This window comes from Rhodamnia argentea, chromosome 6 (assembly GCF_020921035.1).
Source record: "Rhodamnia argentea isolate NSW1041297 chromosome 6, ASM2092103v1, whole genome shotgun sequence".
Taxonomy (NCBI): Eukaryota; Viridiplantae; Streptophyta; class Magnoliopsida; order Myrtales; family Myrtaceae; genus Rhodamnia; species Rhodamnia argentea.
This window is the reverse complement of record NC_063155.1, coordinates 13,729,671-13,745,041: the sequence shown is the minus strand read 5'-3', so window position 1 is coordinate 13,745,041 and position 15,371 is coordinate 13,729,671. Positions and strand designations below refer to the sequence as shown.

General features: G+C 39.6%; 1 long non-coding RNA gene across 2 annotated transcripts in view; it reads left to right on the top strand.

The window, feature by feature from the left end:
* Positions 1-12,951, top strand: part of LOC125315580 — a 36,330-nt gene extending 23,379 nt beyond the window's left edge. For both annotated transcript variants that reach the window (XR_007198755.1, XR_007198754.1), the window contains 2 exons: positions 2,126-2,129; positions 12,939-12,951. This is a non-coding gene — a long non-coding RNA (uncharacterized LOC125315580). The remainder of the gene's footprint in view (positions 1-2,125; positions 2,130-12,938) is intronic.
* Positions 12,952-15,371: the final 2,420 nt, after the last annotated feature.

The following is a 15,371-nucleotide window of genomic DNA, read 5'->3' as shown; positions in this document are numbered from 1 at the left end:
GCATGTTGATCAAAGAGTTGTGGAAACGAACGTGAAATGTTCGTAATGGCAAGTTATGAGTGGATGACATATTGTGGTTTGCCAGTTGAATCTATGAGTTATAGAGGTCGGTGATGACCCAGAATAAGATTAATATTGCGAGATTTGTCGATTAATGAAAATAAGTGATTAAAGTACGCAACGGAAGTGTGGTGGATAGATTGACAAATTCTGCGCATTTTATCTCGGTGCAAAAAGATTTCGCTTTGGATGAATGTGCAGAGTTGTATGTACAATATATAGTACGTTTTTATGGAGCGTCGGTGACGATCACATTGGACCATGATCCCAAATTTAGTGCCATATATTGGAAAAAGTTTGCAGACTATGTTGGGAACGTAGTTGCGGTTTAGTACGGCTTATCAACCACGGACGAATTGCCAGCCTAAAAGGACAATTTAGACACTAAGGGACATGTTGCAAAATGAGTTTGTGTTTGGTAGAGGAGATAGTAACAGCCTCTGCTGTTTGTTAATTCAAAAGTTGTCGATTGCTAAGTAGAGATTGCTGATTTCTATGGTTAATTGTGGTTCTAGTATGGCAATCAAAGTTTGGAGTGGACGGTAAGATCAGATGGTGACAATTTCGGTTTGAATTGTTGAAGTTGGACGATTTAGCCTGTTTAGACGGATTATGGATATGGAATTGTGAAGAATTGGTATTTGAGAATCGTAAGTTTGAATTTAACTTGCGCATTGATAGCCGATTCGTGATTTTAGTATGTTGAACTAAGATAAGGATTAATATGAAGTGAGTGTTTATATCAAGCTGTGAGGAACATCACAATTTAGCAAGAAAAGAGAAGTTAAACTCGAGATACGTTAGACCGTTCAAAATTTTGGAGATGATTGGAATTTTGGCATATCGACCGACTTTGCCGCCAAAGCTGGCACTAGCACATGAAGTCTTCTACGTGTCCATGCTAAGAAAATATGGGCTTGACTCGACCCACGTGCTGAATTATAAGGAAATAGACGTGGACGACAGGGTGTCGTATGTGGAAAGACCAGTGCGAACGGAAGATAGAGAAGACCAAGTGTTGTTGCACAAGATGACCCCTTTAGTCAATGTGATTTAGCAATACCATGGAACCGAGAGAGCTACTTGGAAAAGCGAAGAAATAATGAGACGACAACCTCCCCATCTTTTTTTTTAGTAGTATGGTTGTTCTAAATTTCGAGGACCAAATTTCTTTAAGGGGAAAAGAATTGTGACATCCTCAAATTCGATCTTATTTAGGATATAATGAAGTGACGATTTTACTCGATGCACTATAGTCGCGATCGATCGATCTTGACCATGGATTAGAATCCGAATATGGGTATCGAATCTTCGAGAATCTTATGACTAAACTATTGGACATCGCCTCATTGAGCTACGTATTTGTCGATTTTCTCAAGACTCTTGGTTTAAGGATCGACGAGCCGAGATTTTGAGCCTATGAAGGAGCGGGCTGGACGAGGACAAATTGGGCCTTAAGCCCAAGTTAGTTTGGGCCATCTAGGCCCAAGGGCAAGCTAAGTGGGGTTCTTGAAGCCCATTAAGCTTTCTAAAGTTAAAACTCTATTCTTTTGAGCTCAATTTCAATTTATACTAATTCGTACAAAATACTAGCTCTGATATGTGTATGATATTTCATACTATACTCTGTAAAATTACCAAAGTACCCTTACCTTGTGAAATGACCAAATTGCCCTTATTGCATTATTAGCAAAAGAGAAGAAGCTTTAATTGGTTGAAGACTTTTGTGGCATGACATTGATGAGGGGAAATTCATCTTCATCATCTTGCAAGAAGCCCTCTTGTTATCTCTCTCTCCCCCTTTGTTTTTTTTCATTCGGCCACCAATTCCTCTCCCTTTTACTGTACATGACTAGCCCCAAAAACGAGCTCATCTTAGCCTCTTTTGGTGGGTTTTTGCCAGCCAAAACATTCGCAAGTGCCGCCGTGAGCTCCCGTTATCATACGTGCTTCATTTGAGTTGTTCCGTGCCGAATCGAGCCTCGTGGAGCCAAAAACAGCCCCTCTAGTTTTGTTTGCTGCTGGTCGGTTGTCCTAGGTGATTCCGGGTTGTTGTCGGACCGAGTTCCGTGTAGCCCTCGCCGCCGCCGACGCGCGGGTATTCTCGATTTTCCAATCGGGTAAGTTATCACCCTAATTCCTTTATTAGTATGTTAAACTTGATTAGGATGAGTTTAGATTAGTCTAAATATGCTTAGTACTAATCTAATTGACCATGGTTTGGTTAGTTAATCATAGTTGGATTAGTTGGCCATGGTTGAGTTATTTAACCTTGGTTAGATTAATTAATCGTAGTTACTTTTGTTAATCATGGTTTGATTAATTAACCATGGTCGATAAGCTATCATAATAAGTGATAAGTGAACTTGATAAGTTATTGAAAATGTGATAAGCTATTACCTATTTTATGATAAGCTATCACAAATTTTAATGATAAGCTATTGCCTATTTTACGATAAGCTATCGATAATTTACAATAAACCATCATTATTTTATGATAAGTTATCGCTATTTTTATGATAAGCTATCAAATTATTTGAGAATTATTATTCTCTAATTAAGTAAATTAATTGTCGGTAGTTAGAGGTTATATTTATTAATGTGCTCTCGTGTAGTATCTAATATTAAAATATGAAATCGCTAATGGGAATACCCATACAAATTGGCTTTTGTAATAAATTGATTGGCAATGTATAAGGATTGTGATTGAATTACGTGTACGTGGTCACGCGTAATTTACTTACTAAGTATGTGGTCACATGCAATTTATTTGCTAAGTATTTGGTCACATGTAATTTATTTGCTAAGTGTTTGGTCACGTGCAATTTATTTACCACATATCCGATCACATGCAATTTATTTACTACATACACGACATGAGAGTTGCGTTAATATGAGAATACCCCAATAAGTCAGAAAACGGAAGTGCCCTTGATCGGCCGTGATTGATCGAAAGGATAAATACCCGAATGAGTCGGAAGACCCTCGTAGAAAGATGGGTGTGCCCTCGATCGACCGTGATTGATCAAATGGATAAATCCCCAATACAACCGGAAGATCCTCGTAGAAAAACGGGTGTGCCCTTGATCAGCCATAATTGATCGAATGAACATATGCCGCGAGAACCAAAAAACCTCCGTGTGAGAATGGACGTGCCATAAGTGGCTGTAATGATGAAAGTATGCTTGAGCACATTGTGCACGAGAAAGTGACATATATTCCGATTATGCATTTATTTATTGTAATATATTGCTTGCAATGAGTTGTAACGTGCAAAGTAAATGCTAAGGCAAGTAAGGTTGCCTATGATTGTGTAGTAGCATACTCGTACATATATACCATGTTGCATTGCGGGTTCTAAACGCATCCGAGCTGAGTTGACCTCCTAATCGAGGCTTAGACCGTTAACTTGCTGAGATTTTATATATCACCCGTTGTCGTTAACCATTTTTCAGGTATTTAGCTTGGGAGAGCGATCTGGCTTTGAGAAGAACGTGGATCTCTTTTGGAGTAGCTGAAAGTAGTGTTAACCTAACCCCGATCTAGTATTTCTGAGGGTTGTAGGAAGTAGCCTTGAAGTGGGGCGTATATGTGTTAACGTACTTCCCAAGGTTAACGAGTAATTGTTAATAAAATAGACTTTTGCTGATACGGGGTGGTGGGATGTCATACTGTTTATCCCTATTGTTATGTTTGTGCGGGGAAGTGGATCGCTTCTGTATGTGCTTAATTAAAAGATAAAATTTTAAATGAGTCGGTGATGCATCTTGGGATGTTACAACTTAACGATCGAGAAGGGATGTTGATGTGCCCGATGGGTGCGGGGCGTACCATCCCCGTTTAAGTGAAATCAGAGTAAGACGCCCGAACCATTTGGTTATGGCCTGGAGTAATAAGGTGCGCTGGATTTTGGGATAGTTAGTAGGATTAAAACCCGTGCTTGTGATTGTTGAGTGACCTTTGGGTCACTATTCTTGAGTTCTCTTGGCGTATCGACTTTGGTCAAGCAAAATTCCGTATAGTTTCTGCAAGTTGAGCAGTCGAATTACGAGAGTGCCTAGAGAAAGGGCAATGCTGGAAGATCATAGAGTGGACAGGATTTTGCGGGCGTTGGAAGCCTTAGGAGATATAGTAGGGCAATAAGTGAGGAACCGAGCTGCATTTCGTCGAACTATCGAAATATGCGCTAAAGATGGTTGAGAACCCCGTGGATAGGGCAAGAAGATTTCGGGATGGACTGAAACTCAAGATTTAGGATTAGGTAGTGCTACTGAATCTCAAGAATTATAGGCTTGAGCTTGTGTTATATTCTAATGGTTTTAGTATCGACTTTAATTGATGATCTTGAGTGGTGATATGATTGAGATTTGCAAGGAAGCGAACGAGAACTAGGAAGCTTTAAGTGTAGATTGAACCGGTAAATGTGCTTGAGGTTTAATGACTTACTTATGGACGAAGGGCCAGTTGGATTATATGATTGTGATTTTGGATTGTCAACGATCAAACTTGAGGATATAATATAGTGATTGACAAGTAGATTGGATGATAAGTTCGGAAGGTGAATAATTAGATTTGAATCGTTGGGGTTTGTTGGTTAGCCTCTTTGCAATGATTGTGATGATTGATAATTATAGATTATAGGTTTGAATTTGTGTGGCACTTTGATGGTTTAAATTATTGATTTTTAGTGATGGTGCTGATTAAAAAAAAACGGAGGTTGTTCATGAGAAAGTGAACGACGAACGTTTGGACTAAAGGCCAGTGTGATTGAATGCATATGAAATTTATCCGGACAATGATCGAACATGAAGTTATAAATCGATCTTAGGTAATTAATCTTTGATCCGATGATCGCTTGGTGGTTTAGCATGCTAATTTAATATCGGGATTGATGTGAAAGCAAGTGATACATGACGAGTAGTGAGGACGATCATGCATTGGACGTGTCTATTACATTAAAATGAAAATTGAGAAACGTGCACGCATGAGCATATCATTATTTTGTCAGACTTAATAAATTGTCACTCGGTATGGGACGAGATGGACATGACACCTATAAATCGTAAGACATGGCATGGGACGTGTCGAGCGGGACTCAACTTTGTAGATGTGTAGCTTGGGAAGGTCTTGTAACGACCCGATCCGATGAGGGCGGGAAGTGACGCCGGGGCGAAATGGCTTGAGCAAGGAGCGACTTACGCGAGGCTTCTAAGATAGCGATGGGGGCAGGAATGAACCGAGTCATGCGTTGAAAAAGGTGGATCTAGATGTCGGGCTAAGTTTGACCTTTATTAAAAGATACATTACATTAAAGTTGGTTCTCAAAATGAAAAATGTTTTTCGAAAATGCATCGCATTGCATCTCTAAGATTAGAGTGGTGAATGAGAGAACAATGAGTGGATTGAAGTACCATGGACAAGGATGTGGAAAAGCCTGGACTGCCTGGTGAGAAGTTGGTGAAAGTCTCTTGTGATATCTCCAAGGTTATTACCGGAGAAGATCCCATATGTGTGAGGGATGTATTGTTTGTATGTGCCTGCAGTGATGTACGCTGCAGAGGTCTAGGTTGCATCATAGAATGCCCGGAGGTTGATTCCCATAGATTCGAGGATTGCGTCAGACTTATTTGAAATTTGTACGAAGACCGTAACCAATAGAAGCACAAGTAGGTATGTTGATCAAAGAGTTGTGGAAACGAACGTGAAAGATTTGTAATTGCAAGTTATGAGTGGATGACATATTATGGTTTGCCGATTGAATCTATGAGTTACAGAGATCGGTGATGACCCAGAATAAGATTAAGATTGCGAAATGTGACGATTAAGGAAAATAAGTGATTAAAGTACGCAATGGAAGTGTGGTGAATAGATTGATGAAGTTTGCGCATTTTATCGCAGTGCGAAAGGATTTCGCTTTGGATGAATGTGCAGGGTTATATGTACAATATATAGTATGTCTTTGTGGAGTGTCAGCGACGATCACATAGGACCATGATCCTAAATTTATTGCCATATATTGGAAAAAGTTTGTAGACTACGTTGGGAATGAAGTTGTAGTTTAGAACGGCTTATCAACCGCAGACGAATGGCCAGTCTAAAAGGACAATCCAGATACTAAGGGACATGTTGCAAAATGAGTTTGTGTCTGGTAGGGGAGATAGTAACAACCTCCGCCGTTTGTTAATTAAGAAGTTGCCGATCGCTAAGTACGGATTGCTGATTTACGTGGTTAATTGTGGTTCTAGTATAGCAATCGATAGTTGGAGTGGAAGGTAAGATCAGATGGTGACAATTTCGATTTGAATCATTGAAGTTGGACTATTTAGCCTGTTTAGACGGATTGTGGATATGGAATGGTGAAGAATTGGTATTTGAGAATTGTAAGCTTGAATCTGACTTGCGTATTGATAGTTGATTCGTGATTTTAGTATGCTGAGCCAAGATAAGGATTAATATGAAGTGACTATTTATGTCAAGCAACGAGGAACGTCGCAATTTGACAAGAAAAGGGAAGTTAAACCCAAGATACGTCAGACCGTTCGAAATTTTGGAGATGATTGGAATTTTGGCTTATTGATCGACTTTGCCGCCAAAGCTAGCACTAGTACATGAAGTCTTCTACGTGTCCATGCTAAGAAAATATGAGCCCGACTCGACGCACGTGCTGAATTATAAGGAAAAAAATGTGGACGACAGGGTGTCCTACGTAGAAAGACCGGTGTGAACGGAAGATAGAGAAGACCAAGTGTTGTGGGACAAGATGACCCCTTTAGCCAAGGTGATTTGGCAACACCATGGAACGGAGGGAGCTACTTGGAAAAGCGAGGAAATAATGAGACGACAACCTCCCTATCTTTTCTTTTAGTAGGATGGTTGTTCTAAATTTCGAGGACCAAATTTCTTTAAGGGGAAAAGAATTGTGACATCCTCAAATTCGATCTTATTTAGGATATAATGAAGTGACGATTTTACTCGATGCACTTTAGTCGCGATCGATCGATCTTGACCATGGATTAGAATCCGAATATGGGTATCGAATTTTCGAGAATCTTATGACTAAACTATTATTCATCGCCTCATTGAGCTACATATTTATCGGTTTTCTCAAGACTCTCGGTTTAAGAATTGACAAGCCGATATTTGGTGCCTATGAAGGAGCAGGCTGGACGAGGACAAATTGGCCTCAAGCCCAAGTGAGTTTCGACCATCTAGGCCCAAGGGCAAGCTAAGTGGGCTTACTAAAGTCCACTAAGCTTTGTAAAGTCCAAACTCTATTCTTTTGAGCCCAATTCCTATTTATACGAATTTGTACAAAATACTAGCCTTGATATGCGCATGGTATTTCATACTATACTTTGTGAAATTACCAAAATACCCTTAGCATTTGAAATGACCAAATTGCCCTTCTTGCATTATTAGCAAAAGAGAAGAAGCTTTAATTGGTTGAAGACTTTTGTGGCATGACATTGATGAGGGGAAATTCATCTTCATCATCTTGCAAGAAGCCCTCTTGTTATCTCTCTCTCCCCCTTTGTTTTTTTTTTCATTTGGCCACCAATTTCTCTCCCTTTTGCTATTCATGACCAGCCCCAAAAATGAGCTCATCTCAGCCCTTTTTGGCTGGTTTTTGCCGGCCAAAACATCCCCAAGTGCCGCCGTGAGCTCCCATTACTGTACGTACTTCGTTTGAGTTGTTTCCGTGCCAAATCAAGCCTAGTGGAGCCAAAAACAGTCCCTCCGGTTTTGTTTGCTGCTGGTCGGCTGTCCTAGGTGATTACGGGTTGTTGTCGGACCAAGTTCCTTGTAGCCCTCGCCGCCGACGACGCGCGGTGTTCTCGATTTTTCAATCGGGTGAGTTATCACCATAATCCCTTGATTAGTATGTTAAACTTGATTATGATGAGTTTAGATTAGTCTAAATATGCTTAGTACTAATCTAATTGACCATGGTTGGGTTAGTTAAACATAATTGGGTTAGTTGACCATGGTTAAGTTAGTTAACCTTGGTTAGATTAATTAACCATAGTTACTTTTGTTAACCATGATTTGGTTAATTAATCATGGCTAATAAGCTATCGTGATAAGTGATAAGTGGACTTGATAAGCTATCACATATTTTACGATAAGCTATCACATATTTTACGATAAACTATCGCCTATTTTATAATAATCTATCGATGTTTTACGATAAGCTATCGTTATTTTATGATAAGCTATCAGATTATTTGAGAATTATTATTCTCTAATTAAGTAAATTAATTTTCGGTAGTTAGACATTATATTTATTAATGTGCTCTTGTGTATTATCTAATATTAAACTATGAAGTCGCTAATCTAATACTTTTGAGGGTTGTAGGAAGTAGCCCTAAAGTAGAACTTATATGTGTAAACATACTTCCTAGGATTAACGAGTAACTATTAATAAAATAGGCTTTTTACCGATACGGAGTGGTGGGATGTCCTACTGTCTATTCCTATTGTTATGTTTGTCCGGAGAAGTGGATCGTTTCCGTATGCGCTTAATTAAAAGATAAAATTTTAAATGGGTCGGTAACGCATCCTGGGACGTTAGAACTTAACGACGGAGAAGGGATGTTAACGTGCCCGATGGGTGCGGGGCATGACATACTTGGACAATCAAGTTTTATATTTATCACATTCTTTCTTTATGTGACATTTCTTCTTACAAAAGATACAACGGCCACCATCCTTTTTAAAGGATACGTACTTATGACCAAAACTATCAAAATGACTAATGGTTTCATGAGTTTTTTTATAAGTTTGATTTTTAGACTTCTTACACTACGCAGGTCCACCATCTCTATGACATAATCTCTAACCCCAACCTCATGTTGAAGAGTCCTTGTAGATGTGTCATAATCTCGGCATCGAGACACAGTTCCTAGCCTCCAAAGTTTCTGTCATCCGTAGAGCGGTGCGGTCAGTTGGCAAATCACTTTTCAAGTGATGTTGAATAGATCTCTCATAAATAACAAGCAAATTTGATTGTTCTTAAAACCTAGACAAGAAAGTGTGTCTTCTCGGATTTCGTATTGTCGGCAATAAAATCTGTTGGCTTATCCTTAGCAAGAGCAATTTCAAATATCCGCAAGCTCCATCCCAAACAAAAAAAATCCCATGTCCATTTCTTAAAGTTTTAACCAATATGAACTCAATCCTAATGGAGTTGAAGTTCATGGAGAAGGTTACTAATTTAATAAACAATGTATACAATTAGCATCAAGTAAGTACTGTGTAACTTGAACCTTATAAATACACGTCTCGAGGGTTATATGCATCATGATATAATCATCTTTTGGCAGAATACATGACATGCGTTTTGTACATGACAACCCTACCAAATCGCCTCAAATCATAAATGGACGACGTCTCAAGCATGTCATCAACCCTTATTTTTATCGTTTTATTTAGCGCATGCAGAACGTGCTGCTCCCAAACATCAAATCAGATAGCATGGATAGTAAAACAGACAATCACATTACAACTCAACAAAAGACTATTTTAATTTATATATTGTTAACCCCGGGAAGTACGTATATATACAAGCCCTACCTCAAGGCCACTTCCTACCACCATCAAATGATACCGGATCGGGGTCGGGACTAACACTACTCCAAGCTACTCCAACAAGTGACCAACGTCCTCGTCCTCTACTCGATACCGATATACTACCACTCTATAGCTAAGGATCCGAAAAATGGTTAACAACAATGGATGAGATATAAAATCTCCGTGAGCCAACGTCTAAGTCCGAGTAGGGCATTAATTCACTTAGGGCCACCTAAACATACAGAACAAGTTGATAACATATCACTAGCATGCGACTCACGCAACGCTCTAACTATTACGAGGCAGGGCACAACCCAACAGATTATCATCAATCATATGCAAGCTTATGCCGCCTTGGTCCACACATTATGCAATACATATCATGGCAATCAATAGCATATAACCATGGCACACAACCAGAATACTCATTACAACTCTCAAACATAATACAACATACGTGTTCCGATTATTAACAATCGAATCGGTCATAGCAAAACGATGCTCTTCCGGCAAGACCGGGTTTTGTCCCATTCCTTCGGCGATGGCGACTAATAAGTCATGTGGTTCCAACTACCCTTGGCATGGACTAACGACCGCATATTGCCGCGATCGATATCTAATAAGCCGTATGATTCCAAGTACCATTGACACGAACATACTAGGCTCGACCCTAAGTAGCCAAGAGTATCGGCTTCGTCCCCAAGTACCCAAGAGTGATGGCAACCATTATATGACCACACATGTACGTTAGGCAACCAGCCAATTTATATCTTCGCATTAAATGTCAATGCACACATAGCCGTGCTTAAAACTAGGCTCAAGGCTATTTTTCATGCTCAAAAATACAATTTGACTCTATACGTGGTCATATGAACATGCTTTATCCATCAAACTTTGCATCTTATACATGGTGATTAATTACCTTATTCATATAATTATATACAACCAAACCATATAGCAATCATCAGACAATTACTGAATAATCACTCAATAATAATTAATTAATTATCTAACCAAGGTTAATTAGCACAACCGCAATTAATTGACCCAATTTTAATTAATTATCTCACCTTAATTAATTACCTCGACTATAATTAATTAGGTTCACCTCAGTTAATTAGCCTCACAATAATTAGCTAATTCGGTCTTAGTTGATTAATCCAATCATAGTTAATTAATCTAATTGTAATTAATTAACCCACTAATAATTAATTCAATCCATCTTAATTAATTAACCCGACTACAATCAATTAATTCATCTCAATTAATTTACCCGACTATAGTTAATTAAATTAATTATAATTATTAGCCCAATTATAATTAATAAAAGTATTAATTAACCCAGCTTTAACTAGTTAACTCATCTTAATTAATTAACCCTACTCTAGTTAATTAGCACATCAGTATTCAATCAACTCGACTTCAGGTAATTAAATTGACTACAATTAATTAAAGTAACTAGAGTTAGTTAAACTAACCACGATTAGTCATAAGTAACTACGATTAACAAAAATAACTACGGTTACTTTAACTAATCGGGGTTGACTTAAACTAACCGTGGTCAACTAACTTAAATATAGTCACCGATCTAACTCGACCACGCTTAATTAAATTAAATGTTATTAAACTAATCTAACTCACGATTAACACTAATTAAACTAACCATAAGTTCAATTAACAACTTAATCAAAGATTATGGATTAACTCACTAACTAAATGACGGTCGGCGACGACTCGGGCGCTACAATGAAGACAACGGCGACAACGGCAAGGCTCGCGGGCATCGCAAGTTCGGGTCTCAAGTCTCGGGTTAAACTTCGGTATAGCGGGTGGCTCACAAATTCTTGGCGGCCGATGGGTTTACGGCGAAGGGTGATTGTACCAGCCGTGGCGTCCCAGGCTTACCACATTCACTAGCGATTAATAACAATTAATTTAAAAATAAATGCACTGACGAATTACCATAACATAACACCTATTTAGTTAGGGCTGATAAAGGTCGGGTTCGATTATGTACAACCCGGGAGGTATCCTCGGGTTGTCACATTCTGGATTCCGACTCCATTTCGAAGTCTATGAATGAATAAAATGAGTATCGGTGTATTTCAAGAATCTCACTCGAAATTGATCTCTCTAGAGTCGATCGACCAAAAGGGAATAACTAAATAGGATCTAAATACGTGGACTAAAGAACTCGACTACGGATTAGTACCCTGACCATAAGGATTGTCGAGGGTATATTTTGAACCATCGTGGACGGATCTAGAATTGTGTCGAAACGATTTGCTAGCATTGTGCAATTAGTTCGCAGGTGATTCCGCCCGACCATGGCATAATTTGCGAATAAACCTGAACCGGTATCTGACGATCGCGTCCTTTTGGGACTGGTAATTACCCTCACAATTACATGACAACCAGGGTCGCCGTGATTCGAATAATTCTTGAACGTGACGCAAATCACGTCGATACGCGTAACTCCCGAGAGACGCCCGTCGATCCGACATGTACCGAATTCTCAATCGGTCAATTTTAAGTGCGAAGTAGACTTCGAAATCAGAGGTCGAACATCTAAGGATTTCATCATTTATTAATTTGACGTCGTCTCATTTAGCCCAGTGCTCATCGGTCTACCTATCGATGTTTGTTTCAATATTCTCTGTTCGATCAGAGTTATAAGTTACCAAATTGCCTCCGGATATTAATTGCAAGAGCCAAAATTATTAATGGGGTTTGAATTTTTGTCTTTTCCTCATTAATTCCCCTTAACCACCACACCTACTAATCTTTTCCCCATTAATTTCCCTCAATCACTACCACTTTATGTCACACCCAAGAACTCAAGTTTCTTCCACAAGCTTTCCCTCCATCTTTTCCGTATTCATATTTGGACAACACTCTTTCCCCCCCCACACACACTCTCTCTCTCACCCCAACCGAACACCCTTTCCCTCTCTTCCTCTCCCTTGTGTTCTTGCTCGGCCGCCCAAGACCGACCGCCCTTCGCCGCCCCCGTGCCGCCGATCAGCCGCGATTCGGCCGTGGGTTTGCCGTGAGCTTGAAAGGTTGATTTAGGCTCATTTGGTGGAGTTTCAAGCTCAAACTCAAGTAAGCAACTCCTTAATCCTTGAGTAGGCGAATGGATTACTAATGAGCATGTTTAGGGCTTGATTTTGTGAAATTTTGGTCGTCGGGCTAGTGTTCACAGAGGAGATCCGAAAATGAGAAATGTGGCTTAGGTAATCTTGGGTGTTGGAATGTGGAATTTTATGCTAGAAATGGATGATTGGGCCTAATTAGAGGTTAACAAGCATGGATGTAGGATCTCGGATCACCGTTAATTGAAGATTATTACTGTTCATCGCGACGGGGGTACTGTTCATCGCGACAAGGTACTGTTCATGGCGTAACCGAAAATGAGAAAGATGTTTGGATGATCTTAGAGACTTGATGAGAGGTCTTAAGTGGCTAGAGACTTGATTAGGGATGTTAGACTCGATCTATTATGCATATAGGGATCAAGTGATTAATCGTGGCTTATGTGCATGACTAAATGTCAATTGATGCAATGTTGGTCATGAGTGAATTTAATGCTATGACGTTGCCTTGAGGGTCCCAAATATGTGGCTAGAACTATTTGGGTGTGCTATGTTGCATTATGGTGTGGATTGAACCCTACTACTATTCGACTACGGCATGATGAGATAATGAATTAGAAATTGAATCCTTGAAGTGCCTTAGTACATTTGGCTATGTGATGAGTGGTGCGATCCAATTATTAAGAATTGGGCATGATTTTGCTTGTACACGATCATGAAGTCTTGTTTATGTGAATCGATTGAATTGTGGGCATGTAATGCAAATGCATAATTTGAATTTGAATTCGAAAATAGCCGCCGAATTTTACTTTTAAATCGGGAAATTGAAATTGAGAATTTCCCGCCGGAATTGAAATTGAAAAATTTGCAGCAAAAATGATAATTGAATTTCGGGAATTTCCCGCTAAATTGAAATACAATTTGAATTTGAATTTGAAAATTTGCCGCGGAGTTTGATGGCCAACGAGCCAACGTCCCAACGGGCCAACAGGCCGACGTGGCAACGTGCCAACGCGCATAAGCCATGAAACCAAAAGGCCGACACACCGAACCCGCAAGACCCATATGACTCGCCACAGCTAGTCATGCCCGACCCTGATATCCCGTCTAGCTCAAGAGACATCCCATCCAGCACAAGCGGTATTCCCGATAACCCGTAGGCCGACGAAGGTGAAAGACAGATAGCCGAATATGAAGAAGCTCAATTATGGAAGGTATACAAGCGATAGAAAGATGGACCTAACAAATCGGATAGCGACGACGCAAATTATTATCCTTCGTGAGGAAAAGTCGTCTGACTCAACTTTAATAATATGTGTGAAATAAATGACCAGCCGTAGTAGTTGAAGACTTTCAACGTTGAAGATTTTCAAAGTTGTTGAAAGAGTGATTGTAATAGTTTGAAATTTTGTCAGAATAGTTGTCATTATCGTAGTAGTTAATGGATCTCATTTAATGAGAATCAAAAAGCTTCAGTCGTACTATCATGTAAGATCGTCTATAAAAGGCCCCCTTGTGTAATATGAAGGTCAGAGCTTGCTCGTTCGAAGCTAGCCAACGATAATATCAGTGTGATTTCAAAACCATGAAACACTAAATTTCTCCCCTCTTCTCTTCGAGCAACATTTCAAGAGTCAGATTTTTTTTGTTAATTTAGCGGTACGATTTGGTTCGAGATGCTCACCCCAATCGAACACCCTTTCTCTCTCTTCCTCTCCCTTGTGTTCTTGCTCGACCGCCCAAGACCGACCGCCCTTCGCCGTCACCGTGCCGCAGATCGGCCGTCGTTCGGCCGTGGGTTTGCCGTGAGCTTGAGAGGTTGATTTAGGCTCATTTGTTGGAGTTTCAAGCTCAAACTCAAGTAAGCAACTCCTTAATCCTTGAGTAGGCTAATGGATTACTAATGAGCATGTTTAGGGCTTGATTTAGTGAAATTTTGGGTGTCACGTTCTTGTTCACAGAGGAGATCCGAAAATGAGAAATGTGGCTTAGGTGATCTTGGGTGTTGGAAAGTGGAATTTTATGCTAGAAATGGATGATTGGGCCTAATTAGAGGTTAATAAGCATGGATGTAGGATCTCGGATCATTGTTCATTGAAGATTATTACTGTTCATTGCGACGGGGTAGTGTTCATCGTGACGGTGTACTGTTCATGGCAGAACCGAAAATGAGAAAGATGTTTGGATGATCTTAGAGACTTGATTGGAGGTCTTAAGTGGTTAGAGACTTGATTAGTGATGTTAGAATCGATATATTATGCATATAGGGATCAAGTGATTAATCGTGGCTTATGTGCATGACTAAATGTCAATTGATGCAATGTTGGTCATGATTGAATTTAATGCTATGACGTTGCCTTGAGGGTCCCAAATATGTGGCTAGAACTATTTGGGTGTGCTATGTTGCATTATGGTGTGGATTGGACCCTATTACTATTCGGCTACGGCATGATGAGATAATGAATTAGAAATTGAATTCTTGAAGTGCCTTGGTGCATTTGGCCATGTGATGAGTGGTGCGAGTCAATTATTAAGAATTGGGCATGATTTTGCTTGTACACGATCATGAAGTCTTATTTATGTGAATCGATTGAATTGTGGGCATGTAATGCAAATGCATAATTTGAATTTGAATTCGAAAATAGC